Here is a 17,584-nt window from a genome sequence, read left to right as displayed (position 1 = left end):
ACCTGCCTGTACAGTGTGTGGCACCTGCCTGTACAGTGCGTGGCACCTGCCGGTACAGTGTGTGGCAACTGCCTGTGCAGTGTGTGGCACCTGCCTGTACAGTGCGTGGCACCTGCCTGTACAGTGTGTGGCAACTGCCTGTACAGTGTGTGGTACCTGCCTGTACAGTCTGTGGCACCTGCCTGAACAGTGTCTAGCACCTGCCTGCCTGTACAGTTTGTGGCACCTGCCTGTACAGTGTGTGGTACCTGCCTATACAGTGTGTGGCAACTGCCTGTACACTGTGTGGTACCTGCCTGTACAGTGTGTGGCAACTGCCTGTACAGTGTGTGGCAACTGCCTGTACAGTGTGTGGTACCTACCTGTACAGTGTTTGGCACCTGCCTGTGCAGTGTGTGGTACCTGCCTGTACAGTGTGTAGCACCTAACTATACAGTGTGTGGCACCTACCTGTACAGTGTGTGCTACCTGCCTGTACAGTGTGCAGCACCTGTCTGTACAGTATGTGGAACCTGTACAGTGGGTGGAACCTGTACAGTGTGTGGCACCTGCCTGTACAGTGTGTAGCACCTGCCTGTACAGTGTGTGGCAACTGCCTGTACAGTGTGTAGCACCTGCCTGTACAGTATGTGTAACCTGTACAGTGTGTGGAACCTGTACAGTGTGTGGCACCTGCCTGTACAGTGTGCAGCACCTGCCTGTACAGTATGTGGAAACTGTACAGTGTGTGGAACCTGTACAGTGTGTGGCAACTGCCTGCACAGTGTGTGGTACCTGCCTGTACAGAGTGCGGCACCTGCCTGTACAGTATGTGGAACCTTTACAGTGTGTGGAACCTGTACAGTGTGTGTCACCTGCCTGTAGAGTGTGTGGTGCCTGCCTGTACCGTGTGTGGCAACTGCCTGTACAGTGTGTGGCACCTACCTGTACAGTGTGTGGTAACTACCTGTACAGTGTGTGGCACCTGCCTGTACAGTGTGTAGCACCTGCCTGTACAGTGTGTGGTACCTACCTGTACAGTGTGTGGCACCTGCCTGTACAGTGTGTGGTACCTACCTGTACAGTGTGTGGCAACTGCCTGTACAGTGTGTGACCCCGTGGGCAGTAAAGAGACTGAAGGAATCATGATGGATGTATATGACCCCGTGAGCAGTAAAGAGACTGAAGGAATCATGATGGATGTGTATGACCCCCTGGGCAGTAAAGAGACTGAAGGAATCATGATGGATGTGTATGACCCTGTGGGCAGTAAAGAGACTGAAGGAATCATGATGGATATGACCCTGTGGGCAGTAAAGAGACTGAAGGAATCATGATGGATGTGTATGACCCCGTGGGGAGTAAAGAGACTGAAGGAATCATGATGGATGTGTATGACCTCATGGGCAGTAAAGAGACTGTAGGAATCATGATGGAAGTATATGACCCCGTGGGCAGTAAAGAGACTGAAGGAATCATGATGGATGTATATGACCCCGTGGGCAGTAAAGAGGTGGAAATAATCATGATGGATGTGTATGACCCCGTGGGCAGTAAAGAGACTGAAGGAATCATGATGGATCTATATGACCCCGTGGGCAGTAAAGAGACTGAAGGAATCATGATGGATGTATTAGACCCCTTGGCAGTACAGAGACTGAAGGAATCATGATGGATGTATATGACCCAGTGGGCAGTAAAGAGACTGAAGGAATCATGATGGATGTGTATGACCCCGTGGGCAGTAAAGAGACTAAAGGAATCATGATGGATGTATATGACCCCGTGGGCAGTAAAGAGACTGAAGGAATTATGATGGATGTATATGACCCCATGGGCAGTAAAGAGACTGAAGTGAGACTGAAGGAATCATTGAATCATTATGGATGTATATGACCCCGTGGGCAGTATAATGTACTAAACCACTGAAGTCTTGAGGGTAGGGGATAAAAGAAAAGATAATGCAAAAGAAAAAAAGAAACAGAAGGTCAGGTCCTCCAAGCGCTATGAGACCAATCAGAATAAAGGTGGTGGTGGGGAGCTGGGAAACAAATGTCTCCAAAAGGATAGTATGCAAGGAAATGTCAAAAGGGATGATAGATTGTGCTTCCGATGTGGTAGTGCACATCATCTGTCAACGTCTCCTATCTGTCCAGGGAGGCGTGCAAATTGTAGCATATGTAAGAAGTGGGGACATTTCGAAAATTGTTGTAAGAATTATCGGATTGGCGGAGGAAAGGGTACTTTATTAGTTGATGAATGCGATGTCGCATCGTCAGAGGAAGGAGAGATGTCAGAAAATGAAATTGTTACAGTGCACATTATACGTTGTACTGGATCTGATGAATGCAAACATCCTTCTGCTTGGGTAGAGGTGAATGGACATTTAGTAAAAATGCTAGCAGATTCATGTTCAAGGATCACACTGATGTCTAGAGTGGTGAATGAAAATGTAATAGGTGGTTGTGTGAGAGATTTATTGTCCTCTGACAAGAATCCGGGTGGGTACAATGGAGGCAAAATAGATATTCTGGGATGTTGTGATGCCCAATTCAAATTCAAAGGGAGAATGACACATGGAAGAATCTATGTTACTAAAAAGGGGGAAACTTTGCTTGGATGGAGAGAGCAGAGGGGGCTATGCATTAGATTAGATCCCAATAGCGAGGAGCAAGTTCTTAACGTAGCCAAGCTACCAGAGTTAAATGAAGACACCTCTAAAGGTTATGAGATGATTGGGAAGTATCCAGAAGTTTTCAACAACGGTGTAGGATGTCTCAAAGGGATGGTACATAAAATTGTCCTGAAAGAGGGAAGTAGACCTGTTGCTGCTAAGCTAAAACCATTACTGTTGTCAATGTGAATGGCTGTACGTGAAGAGTTGGTGAAACTGGAAAAAGAAGGCATTATTGAGCCTGCCAAAGCTGTGGAGTGGATTTCTCCTGTAGTGGTAGTAAAGAAAGGTAATGGGGATTTGAGAGTTTGTATTGACTTGAGGGAACTCAATCGGTGTGTTGTTGCTGACCGACACCCACTACCAAATATGGGAGAACTTTTGAGTCGGATTGGTCATGCGAAGTGTGAGTGGACTATGGTGCTCTCAAGATGATGTCCTCATATGTGGAAAGAGTGAGGAAGAGTTGAGAGAAAGGGTTGGTGTGGTTTTGGGAATTTTCAAAGGAAGAGGCATAACCTTGCGAGGTGAGAAGTGTGTTTTTATGACTCGTGTTGTAGAATATTTGGGTCATGAAATATCAGAGCAAAGACTCAGGCCAAAAAGAGATTTGGTGGATATTATTGTGAAAATGCAAGCACCGAAGAATAAAGCAGAATTAAGATCATTTCAAGTGCTTCGATCAATTTGTTTAGTAATTTTGCATGTTGTACCGGGGACCCGCTGCTCTCCTGAACCCCCTCCTTCTCCATCTTGGCAGCCCAGCGTGTATTGTAGTGGTCGCGAAAGCTGAAACTGAATATATTGTTACTGCACAGCCCTTTGCAGCATGTAGTGCTTTCATTAGTGCCACTAGCTCTGCGGCCTGGGCGGAGTAATGCATGGGTAAATGTATCTGCACGAGTACTTCATACTCCACATCCTCCAATCTCACTATTTCTGCCCAGACACATTTCTCACCTGTTACTGGGCAAATTGATGCTGAACCATCTACAAAGAATATTTCGACTACGTGCAATGCATCTGCTCTTGCTTCAGGGATGTCATCCCCTTCTCCCTCGTGTGTGGCACAGTCATGGTCCTGCATATCTTTTACAGTGCATGACTTTGTGAGGAACGTGGCAGAGTTTACAATTTTGCATCCTACCACATGGATATTGGGTATCGGCAGGTGGCGCACTGACGACGGCCATGAGGGGGCCTGGCACTTCTCTGCATTGTACCATTACTTCGCAAGGGATACTTATTTCTTAAATAATCTCCCTGTCATTGTTGTTGTCAGTGAACAGTTCGTCATCTGTAAATTTGCGCAATGGTATGTATGGGTCAATGCACAACACTGTGCACCACTCGCAGCTATGCGTGTCCATTCCTATGACCACTATTCTTTTTGCAGATACCTGTACTCCTTACAAGTCTACTGATAATATTGTGCCAGCATCCAATTCGGGGGCAGCTACAGAACGGACCACGAAATCAGAAGGTACCGTCCATTCTTTTCTAGTCAGCTCTGGTACTGCTCTGGCCAAGACTCTTGTTCCATATACAAACATATCTGGATCTATTGGCACCCCTCTCACCTTTAGTTCGTTAGCCACAGTGTGTATCAACAGCATTCCCCTAAGGGCACACACGCCGGGGGTGAAACAAACAATTCCTCTGTCGGGGAACAATATTGTCATATTTAACTTGCTGAGCAAATCTTGCCCTAGCAAATTAACAGGTGAACCTTCATAGTAGAGTTGGGGTGCTCGTAGTGTTCTTCCCCCTATTTTGACATCTAATTCTTCTCTAAAAGGAACCATGACCACAGCCCCAGAGAACCCCTGTGTCTTGAGATTTTTATCAGACAGCAGAAAATCACCTTCCCATACACACAGTGTCTCCGCTCTTGAGTCCAGCAAAAAGATGAACTGTTTATTTCCTATCTCTGCCCCCACCAGTGGTTCCTCGTCTGGTCTTAAGGTAGTGGATAGGACTGGACACACAAGTTCTCTCTGTGGGCTTTCCTAATCTGGGTGTGTATCTGTCCCGGTGCAAGAACAAACATTCTCATTGATCACACATGTCCCAGAATAGGGTGGTGGTGCACCGTGTGGGTTGGTGGCACAGGGATTGTTGTGGCGATGGGCCATCTGATGGTTTTTGCGGGTCAGGCGTGTATGCTCATTATGTGGGGGGTGATATAGGGTGTTATAGCCGGGATGTGGTGGATGGTGAGGTTGGCCATCTTCTTCAGAATTTCCATGGGGGAGGCCATATGGGCTGCTCGGGTGGGGATGCCCGCATTGGTGCTGATTATGATGTGGTGGGTTGCATTGATAATTTCCACCTTGTCGGCTGTGGCACTCTTGTGAAAAGTGACCCCCACCTCCTGCACGTCCAATATTGCCCAGTGTTTATGCCTCCCGTGGGCCCTTGTCCCCCGTATTCTCCCTTTGTACCCTGAACCCACCTCTTCCGCATGATGGTCTTCCTTGCCACTGGGTTCCCATGTACTGTTGCTCTCCTCCCCACTGCTCCTGCCCTTTGTGTGCCCATACTGCAGCCATTCTAGCTTGCATAGCTACCGATCACCTCCCTTTTCTCGCAGCTGCTCTGACGGCGCTGCAGCTGTCACTTCCGCGACCTTCACTAACTTGCTCCGTAACATCTTTGCTTCTTCTGCTAATCTTCTCTGCATATTTTCTTTTTCCGTTCCTCATACACACTGAGCAGATCTTTTGGAAACCATGGATGAGAGGAGGCCCCAGACCCATGTCCAGGACCCTTGGACCCATTTGCAACCTGAAGCTAAGCCAGTTCCAACTGGTGATCCCTGTCTTTTTGTTTTCTGGCCTGTTCGATTTTCAGTTTGGCCATGCTAAATTCAAGCTCCTTCTGCCTAAACAGCAGCTCTTGCTTCTTGAATTCAAGCATGGCCTCCCCATCAGAACTGGCAGAGGAAACATTAGACATCTCGTCCTCCCTTTCCTCATGGTCGCTGGAGGCCAGTGCGGCGACAGAACTGTCGGTTCTGCCAGTGAGAGCAGCCCCACCTCCTTCCGCACTGTCTTCAGAAGTGATAGCATTAAGCTGTGCTTCTTGCCACGCAATAATTCTTTGGATCATTTCCATTTTCGTACCTTGAGAGGAGACACCTCTCTCAGCACACATCTTTCTCAGAGTTTCTGATTTGGAAGCATTTAAAGTTAACATGGTACTTGTTTCCATACTGATTGATAGGACTATGGCCTTTTAAAAGCTATGTTATAACGATTCCCTACGTGTCCTGTTAGTAATAACTTGAAATGCCTTCGCCTGTGCGCAACGCTGGATACCTTCAGTTGTATCCCATCGCTGTAAACCAATTTGTTAAGACGGATTTCTAAACTCTGTCCTGGAGGCGCAGAGGTTCAGAAGGCCAGCCTAGTTTCTTGGAACAGGGTAACCTCTGGACAAACCAGACCAATCAAGGTAGTGATTGCGGCGGTCAAGACTAGGGCCCTCATTACAACCCTGGCGTAGGACCATGGGGTTCATGCCGGATTCCGCCATGGTGGATGGCGGATTTACCGCCCCATTCCAAGGTTGGCGGGGCGGTAAATCCCCATTCACCATGGCCCCTTCCCCATTCCCATTTTTGCCCCATAGGGCTCAATGGGAATGGAGGAGGCGCTAATTACGGCACCATAAATTACGGTGCCGTAATTAGCACCAAGGTTGCTTAGCGGCTTGGACTTTAACACCTGCAAAAAGCAGGCGTTAAAGTGTAAATCGGGCGTTAAGGGTTTAACGGCACTGCAGCCTTTTACGGCGCCGTTAAACCCTTAAGGCCAGGGTTGTAATGAGGACCTAGGTCTCAAGAGGGGTGAGGGTGACTGAAAGCCCACAATGAGCACACGAGACAAGGGCATGTACAAATTACTCCAAACAGGTGTTATATCAAAAATATAGACACATTTATTACAAGGCCTTTGCAATACTGACCATAGCAAATAATCACAATAACACTTTCATAAGCCAACACATCACAATCAAAATACAATATATAAACAGTACCAACAGGTCTATCGAGTGAGACGCACGAAATATGCAGACCACCTAGATGGGGAGGAAAACAGGCAGTGCGAATATCAGTTAGACCCAGTCCGCCTTCAGAGGCACCTAACTAGAAGGAAGTCCGATCCCTATGAAGAGTGGAGCCTTGTGCTCAAAAGTACCTGCACGCGCTGGTGCCAACGGGCAAAGGGGAGTCTCTTCGGGGAAGTCGAGCAGTCCAGATCGGTGAACAACTGAAGAAGGACAAAAGGATCCGCGATTCAAGCGCAGCCTCCACTGTGGGCAGAAGCCAGCACGAGTACGGAAAGGGTGCTGTCTTGACACAGCGGGGAAAAGCTATGGGCTACTGCAGGTGGGTAACCAGTTCCTAGCGTTGCTACTCACCGGTCCCCGATGCAGGCAGACCCAGGCTTCTAGCTAGAGCTTTAATATTGTCCAAGTTGGACTATTGTAATGCCCTCTATGCAGGCTGCAATAAATATATCACCAATAAAATCCAAATCCTTCAAAATAATGCTCTAAGAGCTGCCTTGAGCATCCCAAAAAAGCACATATCTCGGATACCAGAAGATCTGTCAGTTGGCTCTCAACCAAAGATAAAATCTTCTTCAAAACTGTCTCCCTGACGCATAAATGCCTCCACCAGGCAGCTCCTCAATATCTAATAACTAAATTTTCCAGACCTATCTCCTCCCGCCCATCTAGAAAGGCCAACTCCAACCTCCTCCTTGTGCCCAGATTCAAACGCATGATGTCTGGGGGGAATAGCTTCCCCGTCAAAGCAGCCCAATGTTGGAATTCTCTACCTCCACCACTTAGGGAGGACCTCCCATACCTACAATTTAGATCTAAGACTATTTACTGGCTTAAGGAACATGATACTTAATAGGTGCCTTACCACAACTGTAATTTGTGCACACCAATGTATACCACGGCCTATTAGACGATACATGATAGAATATTTGTATATACTGTATATCCTGTGTGCTATTTGATTGATTATCCATTACTGTCAAGGTGCCCCAGCAATGTAACCTCTGCTGGACTCACCTCCTGCTGCTGCTATGTAACTAAGTTGTTACTCTTGCGCCTTGTTACCCTCTGGGTTAGGTGCACACTATAAATAAACAATACAATACAATACAATACAATGAGTAGAAGAACTACGGAAAACAACGTTTCCCGGTACTGACTGTCTTAAGGGCATGTCAGTATCCCCGTAAGAAGGGAGCAAAAGCCCAGAGGAGTGCGTCAGGAGGCCGTGCTTCTCTGGCAAAGTCTAGATCAGGATGGAAAACAACAGCAACAATTTTAGGGGTTGCCACATGGAAGGAAAATTACCTACAATCGGTAATCTTTCCTAACACATATAACACTTTTTTTTGGTTAAACTGGCCCATTGGATAGTTTTTACAACAGTTTGCAAAGTGCCCTCTTCTTTTACACTTTGCACAAATGGTTCTTCGGCCTGGACACGCCACGGATGCTGCGAAGTGAGTATTACTTGCACATCGGAAACACAGTCTTTCATCCTTTTTATCTACATTCTGCAATCCTCCTTGTCTTCTTTCGTCTTCTCTGATTCCACGATTTGTTGGTTTGTCCTTCCCTCTTCTTTTACTCTTTGTATCGACCACATCTAAGATATCTGTTCTACTCTCCTTTGACTCACTTGTTTCTCCCTTCGATAACTTTGTCACACAAACCAAAGAGTGCTCCACGCGTCTTGCAATATCCAATACCTCATCAAGGGTGGGCTCATCCCTTAACCACAGCTCTTCACACATTTTATTGGAATTGCAATGAGTCATAAATTGGTCTCGAATGTGCTCATCGAATGACCCTTGAAACTTACATGACAAAGCCAGATGCCGTAAAGCAGTCACATACTCCTCTACCGATTCCCCTTGATCTTGCACCCTCATGCGGAAGTTGAACCGTTCCAATATTGTACTTGTCTTGGGATTGAAATTGAAGTCCAACTTGAGTAGAGCCACATCAAATTCATCCACTGAGTCACCACTACCATCACCAGATGGCTGTGGAAATGTTTCAAAAATCCTTTGCCCTTCGTATCCCAAAAAATGTAACATCAAAGCAAGGTCTCTTTCATTAGAGTATGAATTGCCACCAGCCGCTTTAAGATAATGCATAAAACTTTGCGCCACTGAGCCCATAAACTTTTTGCAGGACTGGGAGTAGGCATAAATATCGGAGGCCGAGCAATGCCTGGTAAGGCCATCTCAATCTACTTATAACACTGAGTTTGTAGAAAAGAAAATTGCTCAGTGTCCTTGAAAACCTTCTTATGCTGGCAATTAATATTCATAAGAGTCCATACACTTCGTCCATATGCTTATTATTGGAGGCAGCTCTAACTTATCTCTGGAAGGTACGTCTCTACAGGTTACTCTGATCTACTGAGGCTTAGTGTATCTGACTTCATGGGCAGTCTGCCACTCACGCTTCTGGTCAGATAGTCTCTGGAAGGTAAGCTTCTCCGTGTCACTGTGAACTGCTGTGACAGGTTTACCACTGCCTTCCCGCACACTCTGGCCCCTCACGCTTCTGCTCCCTGGATATTGATACTTGTGAGTCCTCTCAATTCTTTGTCAGAGACAGTCCCGCGGTGGATGGTGCTCTTCTTTGCCCTGCCCCTCCCTCTATCTACTTCCTTCTCGTTTCCAAAAGGAATGTATGGTGCAGCTTGCGCATGAAACGGGTGCTCCGAGGCTGCGGCTCACAGGTTACAAGTTGCAAGTGTGCCTCTATACCGTTTTATACGGTAAGGCCCGGGATACGCTCACTGATACGCTAAGCGCAGAGTTCAGAACAGCCGCAGCTGCTAACAGGGGGCTCCGGGAGGCTACACGCGTGTTATGCTGAGGCCCGGAGGGGCTACGGGAGCGCCAGGGAGCACTTACTTGAAGCAGGGTACACACTGGGTCCAATGTCCCACGATGGCCGCTACTATGCTCAGATGAATCGGAGCAGCATTGTTTCTTGTTGCTGCTGGGGGTCCACAGACATCCCATCCTCGTCGCCAATGTTAAAAAGAGGATACTGCTTTCAGCACACTTATCCTTGGTTCTTTATTGTGAGATTATAAGGTATAAAGACCCCTGAGGAAATAAGGGCTCCAGGCAGCAGTGATGAAGAAACAGTAATTTATTTCATTACAGCGACAGCGGCCTCTGAGAGCCGAGTGCCAACATGGCTCTCTCCCTGCAGTCTCTCTTGTCTCTCATCCACATTCTTAGAATAACATTCTTAGAACTTAATGAGCTCATAGTGCAGCTCAATGCTTAACTAGGATCTGGTAATACATTTTTATGAACTTGTTTTAACTTACACTTACATCATAACACATCTCATCCCTTATGTGCATACAGCTGTTTACTCCACATAATAATCCTTAAACCAGCCGGGTTTGTTCTTGACTCTATTTGAATGTGTCTCTGTTGCAGACCTTGAATTGTTGTCATCCTTGGAGCAGTTATCTATGACACTAGAGTCTCTGATACTGTTATTAGCAAATTCACCATTTTCATGTTCACCATTGTCATGTTTATCATGTGCATTGTCCTTCATGCCTTCTGGACATTTCACAATTCTGGACATTGACCAACACTCCCCCCCTTCTACAATTACTACATTGTTTCTTACCGCACATATTTTCTTGGGACCAATGTATTTGCTTTCTACACATTTGGGCGTGAATCTAGGGTTCTTTATGAGAATACAATCTCCCACTTTCCAGGTATTACTTTTGACACTCTTGTCCTCATCAAATCTTTCTTTGTACACATCCTGTGCTTCTTTGATGAGAGTCATAATTCTCTCGCGATCAATGTTGGAACTCTTGGCTAAGTCCATCCACCCTGGACAAAGTTTTGTTCCAGGTTGTCTCCCTTTCAATGACATGAACGGAGATATATTTGTAACTGAGTGTGGTGTGGTACAGTAGTTCCATATCATTTCTCTTACTACACCAAACCATCTTAGATTAGAAGCCATGGCCAATTGCAAACCACCCTTTATGAACCTATTGGCTCTCTCAATGAGGCCGTTGGCCCTTGGATGATATAAAGCAGTTCTAGTGTGTTTGATGCAAAATTCAGAACAGAATTGTACTCCGTTATCAGTGATTAATTCTGTCGGGAAACCCTCCCTGTAAAACACTTCCTCGAAGAATAACACCATCTCTGCAGTGGTTGCCTCACGCAAAGCCTTCCATTCAATCCATTTGGAATGGTAGTCTACTAACACAACAATGTATTTATACCCATTGTCAAGGTTTTGTAATGGTCCCATCAAATCAACTGCAACTTTTTGCCATGGTTCACTCGGTACTTTGACAGGATTTATTGGTACTTCTCTAACCATCTTGGTCTTGTCACTCTTACCACACTCTCTACAACCCCTAACACACTTCTCTGCATCGCTGTCAATCCCGGGCCACCAGAAATATTGCCGCAAATATCTCTTTGTTCCTCCCATGCCCAGGTGACCTTGATGTGCTATATTCACTAAATGAGATCTGACTCCACTGGAGGGTATTATCCTATTTCCTTTTCTAAGTTTACATCCGTCCTCAGACATACTTAACTCGTTCTTCACACCAAAATATCTGTCAAACTCTTTCCCACAATATTCTTGTGAGGCCATCCTTCTCTGGTCCAAATCATAACTTGATTCAATATTAAATCCTCCTCACCAGCTCTTATCCACATCTCTTTATCAATGGCATAATGCTCAATTTCTGCAATGCTCACATCTTGAAATGCAGGTGCTCCCTCCAATTCACCATCACACACAGGTAATCTGGATAAACAATCTGGTACCACATTCTCCCTCCTGGGAATGTAACACACCTTGAAATTATAACCCAAGAGTTCTACCATCCACCTCAAAACTCTTGGAGACCCTTTGGTCCACTCAGAACCGTTCATCAATTGAACCAAAGGCTTGTGATCTGATCTGACAATAAAAGGTCGACCCCATAGAAAGAACTTGAAGTGCGTGACTGCCCAAAATACTGCTAGTGCCTCTCTTTCAATGACCGAGTCATTTTTTTCTGCTCCTCTAAGTGGCCTGGATGCAAATGCCATTGTGTATTCAGTTTTACCTGAGTCAAACTGAGTCAAAACTGCTCCTAAACCAAGGGTACTAGCATCAACGGAAAGCAACATTTTCCTGCCAAACATGAATCCACTTAAGGATGTGACCTTGACTATACAATCTTTGATTTGCAAGAATGCTTCCTGACACTCTTTGGACCATGTGTACTTCACGTTCTTTTTTAGTAACTCCCTCAATGGAGATGAGATAGATGCAAAGCCATTCACAAATTTATGGTAATATTCTGCTAGTCCCATGAAAGAACGTAGTTGGTCCTTGTCTTGGGGCTGAGGAGTATTACTAATGCTTTCTATGAGTGACTTTTGGGAGAAATACCTTCTTTCGAAACTTTGTGTCCCAGATACTCCACTTGCTCAACACTTATTTTACATTTGCTTCTTTGGACCGTTAACCCAGCCTCTTTCAGTCTGCATAGTACTGCCCTAAGTACTCTGTCATGCTCATTACTTGCAAAAATCAGAATGTCATCTTGAAACACCTTAACATTTTCCAACCCTTTTAACACTTCCTCCATCACCTTTTGGAACACAGATGCGGCCGAGGCCAACCCAAATAGCATGCAATTGTATTTATAAGTGCCTTCAGGTGTGATAAAAGCAGTGAGATGTTGTGATTCTCGGGAAAGGGAACTTGGTGATAGGCAGCAGAGAGATCAATGACAGAGAACAATTTGGGTTCGCCAAGAGTGGAGAGTGTCTCGGAAATGTTGGGTAGGGGATGTCTCTCCACCAGAATATTGTGATTAAGACTGCGCAAATCTACACACACTCTTAATTTACCATTATTTTTGGCCACTAAAACAATGGGGGACAACCACTCTGTGGCCTCAACAGGTTCAATGACACCCTTATCTACTAAGTTATCGAGTTCACTGCGTAGTTGCGCTCTCATGTTTAACGGCACATCTCTCACTTTATGAACAATAGTCTGAGACTCTTTCTTTAGTCTAATATGGTGTTCGAAGTTCTTGAGTCTGCCCAGACCTTCGGTGAAGACCTCTGGGAACTCTCTTGACCACATATCATCAATCTCGGCAATGGTGACAGGCTCAGTGGCGCTAGCTTGCACCCTGACTCTCAACTTCCTTTGTTCCTCCCAACCTAAAAGGGAGGCTCCCTTTCTTGCAACCAAAATGTCAGCTATGCATTCTCCACCTCTGTATTGCACACTTGCAGTAAACTGTCCCAGCCTCTCAATAGGGGATTCCGCATAGCCGCAGGGCCGAATTCTTGGTGGATCCAGCATTGATTCATCTTTTTTTAGAACATCTTTAAATGTATCTTTAGAAATGATGGTCCATGAGGAACATGTGTCAACTTTCATGAGTATTTCTTGACCATCAATTACAAAAACATCTGTTGGACCTTTGCTGTCTCCTCCTCCAATGGTCGAAATCTCGAAGACATGTCTGGGGTTGTCTTGCGAGGAGTACACCTCCTGTATGTTGTAAGCTGAGTGAGCACCTTCTTCTTGGTTGTCTTTGGTTTCTAAGAGATTAATTGATGACCTCTTGCATACATTAGCGAAATGTCCTCTGGTCCTACACTTGAAACATTCAGCATTCCTTGCTGGGCACGAAGGGTAATTCGGACCATGCTTGACACTGCCACATCTGGTACACTTCGCACCCCATGTTCCTTTCCTGCTTGTATTGACATTAAGTCTCTTCCTGTGATCAACTGCGCACACAGATTGGGTACTCTGTTTGTCAGACGTCAGTTCTTTGACATATTGTGAGGTTTGTTCTATGCTTCTGGCTAGGTCCACTGCTTCATCCAACTTCATGTCTTTTGCCAACAATTTCTCCTGTATCCTAATATTATTTGTGCACCTCACTAACTGATCTCTAATTAACGAATCAGATAGATGTTCGAATTCACAGGAGTGGCTTAATGTTTTTAATGAGGCTATGTACGATTCCACGGATTCTGAGGACTCCTGCGTACGCTGAAAGAACTTGTTCCTCTCGAATGTAACATTTTTCTTAGGCTCAAAATGATCCTTGAGTTGTTTAATCGCAAGGGCATATTCATCTGTGTCCTCCGCTTCGCCAGCTTGTGCACTGCCCAATCCATCAAACACTGCACGGCCTTCCACACCAAGATTGTGAAGTAATAATGCCTTTTTGCGAGTTGAGCTGAATCTCTCACCTCCCATTGCCACCAGGTAGTTTTCAAACATGTCTTTCCACCTGTCCCACCTAACTTGGGGGCGTCCAGGTTCATTCAAAAATTACATTGGTGGAGGTATTGAAGCTGCCATGTCTTAAGCGGTAAAAAGGTGGTAAAGAGTGGGCTTGCTGGATGCAACCAATAGACTCTGGATCAGTTCAAGTATGTCCAGTGGATGCACAGACTGAGCAGTGACAGTGCTGTGCTATGCAGACAAAGGGATCAGTCTTGTATGAGTACAATCCCTTGTGTATGATGTCACAATCCTCCTTACATCAGTCTGAATTGGAACGTGATGGCTGCTCATCCACAGAATGGATACATGTCATAATGGCTGGCTCCTGAAACTTGCAAGAACTGCATGGGCAGGTTGCTCAGCAACGATAATGTCAATGCTAGGGAGGCCACGCCCACTTCCTTGCTCAGTGACTAGTGCTTGAGCCGGGGATGCTTGAAAGTAAACACTGTTGCTTTGAGACAGAGTCAATACAGTAATGGGGAAGGCAAGATTACCCCCCAGGGGACGCGCCTGCTGACCTGTTGTTCCGCTCCTCCTGACCTTCCTGCAGCGTCCGCTGTCGCACGGGAGTGTGGAATAATGCAGGCCGCGCTACGACGAGACTTCAAAGGAGTAGGGAGACACTGCTAAGAGCCATCCTCGTCGCCAATGAGGAAATAAGGGCTCCAGGCAGCAGTGATGAAGAAACAGTAATTTATTTCATTACAGCGACAGCGGCCTCTGAGAGCCGAGTGCCAACATGGCTCTCTCCCTGCAGTCTCTCTTGTCTCTCATCCACATTCTTAGAATAACATTCTTAGAACTTAATGAGCTCATAGTGCAGCTCAATGTTTAACTAGGATCTGGTAATACATTTTTATGAACTTGTTTTAACTTACACTTACATCATAACAACCCCTAGCACAGACATAGATCCAGAGACAACAACAGTAAAACTTCAACTGAAAACATTGGAATGCTGCATAAACAAACAAGAACACTCTGACCTCATCAGAACTATGGTCAGAGAATAATACCATGTGACATCAACCAGATCCAATAAAGTCACTTCACAACAGGTCTCTTTTTAACCTGAAATCCTTTGACCACATGACTTGCATGAGTATTCTTCTTATACCCTGTTTGGGTTCTTATGTGCTTTATTAATACTTGTGTTTCTGTCAATTCATTCTGTGGTAATTGCCACTTGCACAACGTTACTTTAATCTCATTTAGGGTATGCTCATCATTCGCTTTCTCTCTGTTCGGCCTTCAAAATTGCGTATTCAATCATTTGTGTTACTTGTTTTACTTCTGTATAGTATTCCTTTCAGTTCATTCGGTATTCAAAACTCGCAATATTTAGTAATACTTTTAGTTCTTTCAAATGTATAAACACTTGACTCTGGATTCAAACTACAAGTCTGCCTGGCAGAGCTGCTGTGCCCAATAGGTCTGACTCTGCCGGGCCGTAGCCAAATTTGTCACAGGAGCACCAGCACCATTGCTAACTGTGCCAATGCTCCGTGTCCCCACTCCCATAGGACTCTATGGGAATGGGGATTAGCAAATGTACCAGCGCCTGACCGGGAAGTCAGGCACTGGTAAATTATTACGGGTCCGGCAGAAACCAGCCGGTAGCACCCCCAAGGTTACTGCCGGACGTGAGGCCCAAAGACTCCCGTTCTGGTGAAGTACTCCCTAAGAGCCATACTAATGGTTCACTTGTAAAACGATTTAGTGATGGGAACATTAAGAAAATACCATGATGTGTTTTTGTGATCAAGAAACGCAATGTATCCCTTTAAGAGAAAAAACTGCCTCATACTCAGACAAAGGAAAACCTTTTTTTAGGAATACAGAATCACCAGACAGAAAAAATGGACTATACTGTTACGCCGGAGAAGGCCGCAGCAGCACAATATAGGAAAGAGGTGGAGACAGGAAAGCAGCTGAGGGAGCACATGAGATTTGAGTTTTCTCGCAGGCATGTGCTAAGGACTTGCGGTGTCCTGTTCCAATGTGTCACGATGCGCCACGTGAGACGTGTCAGGCGTGGTGAGCGGCTTCAGCACCCGTATTCTTTGCTGCAAAAGTTGCGGTTGCTCTGGTGCCTTCATCAGCTTCATGAGCACGGACACATCATGTCTACGGCTGGTCACTCGCATCTGGTAACGCCTCCATTGCCAAAGTTACCCCAACACGAGGAATCGCAGCCGTGATGACGTTTCCGGGTTTCCTTAAAAGTATGCCCCTTCCGGGAGTGCGTTGCTTTTGATTAAAGATGTTGGAAACTTAGTCATGGCTCGTTTTTCCGAAATGCCTTTTTGAAATTACCATTCAGGCAAGTGGATCCCTAGCCTCCTTGCTACTCCTTTTTACCTTGTCATTTCCTGCTTGCGGCAGCTTTTTCACCCTCACCCTGCCTGCATGCGGAAGTTGCATAATTGTCTGCTGGCTCCCTGCCTGCACACGGAAGTGTGCATACTTGTCTGCCAGATTTGCTAACTTACCCGCAACTTACCACCAGACCTTTCCTGTGGCTTCCGACGCTGAAGCGGGTGAGCCCACCTCCTTCAATCACATACTGTTGATATTTCTTCCATCAACTATTCACCTGAACCAATCTCGGTCCGCAGCTACCATTTACCTTGAATTTTTCCCGGATTGCAGCACAAACTGGATTGGATTCCCCTTGGATTGCGGACAGCCCTCTTGTTTGTTTACCTTCACTTTGTTCTGGAGATTTGGCAATCAACCTTACTGAAGATCTTCCGGGATAAAATGCTCTGCAGATATTGGAGTCTACAATAGAGTCGCTAGAGTGTCCTCATTCAGCCCGGTCCTTACTAACCTTCCCATTTGTTATTTTTTCCTCCACGTTATTTGGATGTTTGTTTTTCTGTTCTTTTGGAACAATTGGGATACCAACTACAGAGTATTGGAGGGATACTTATAGAGCAATACCCTTTCCGCACAAGAAACAGGCCTGGCTTCCTTCCCAACAGGTTTGTCCAAACACTACTATCAAAGCATATTATCTACCTCAATACGAGATACTAAAATCCTCTTTCCTTCTTTCCAGCCTGGTGCACACCAAAGCGGTGTAAATTGCAATTTTGTTGCAACTACAACTCTGTCTGTGCACTTGATCAGACAGAGGGGAATTTAGAGAAAAAGGTCACCCTGTTTTCAGGAGACCCCATTTCGCAGGGTTTGCGGCACGAGATTACATATTACCCTTCTCCAAAGTCTTGTGAGTATATGATTTAATAGTGGTGGCCATAACAGAATCAGAACCTGCAAAATGTACGCCTCAGAGGCTTTGGCCGCTGACACCCAATTAGTGGTGGAACTACGAGGCAACATGATAACCGCCCATGATAATCTTGTCACAGTATGGAGGCACTCCAGGACATCTCACGTTCTGGTGTAATGGATGGTGCCCAGGCTAGTCCTTTAACATCGGGGTCATCCTACCCTGTTTCGGGCCGAAGGCCCGTACCGTTCTTGGTGTCCACTCTATTCCCTTTAGCCCCACCTGAAAGGTTCAAATGTGACCCAACGTCCTATAGGACT

General features: G+C 45.8%; 1 protein-coding gene across 1 annotated transcript in view; it reads left to right on the top strand.

The window, feature by feature from the left end:
• The window catches only part of CARD8 (caspase recruitment domain family member 8), a 917,106-nt gene that overhangs the window by 168,108 nt on the left and 731,414 nt on the right, over positions 1-17,584 (top strand). The gene's annotated exons all lie outside the window — the stretch shown is intronic.

This window comes from Ambystoma mexicanum, chromosome 6p (assembly GCF_040938575.1).
Source record: "Ambystoma mexicanum isolate Mex_15411 chromosome 6p, UKY_AmexF1_1, whole genome shotgun sequence".
NCBI classification, from domain to species: domain Eukaryota; kingdom Metazoa; phylum Chordata; class Amphibia; order Caudata; family Ambystomatidae; genus Ambystoma; species Ambystoma mexicanum.
This window is presented reverse-complemented; position numbering and strand designations above follow the sequence as displayed.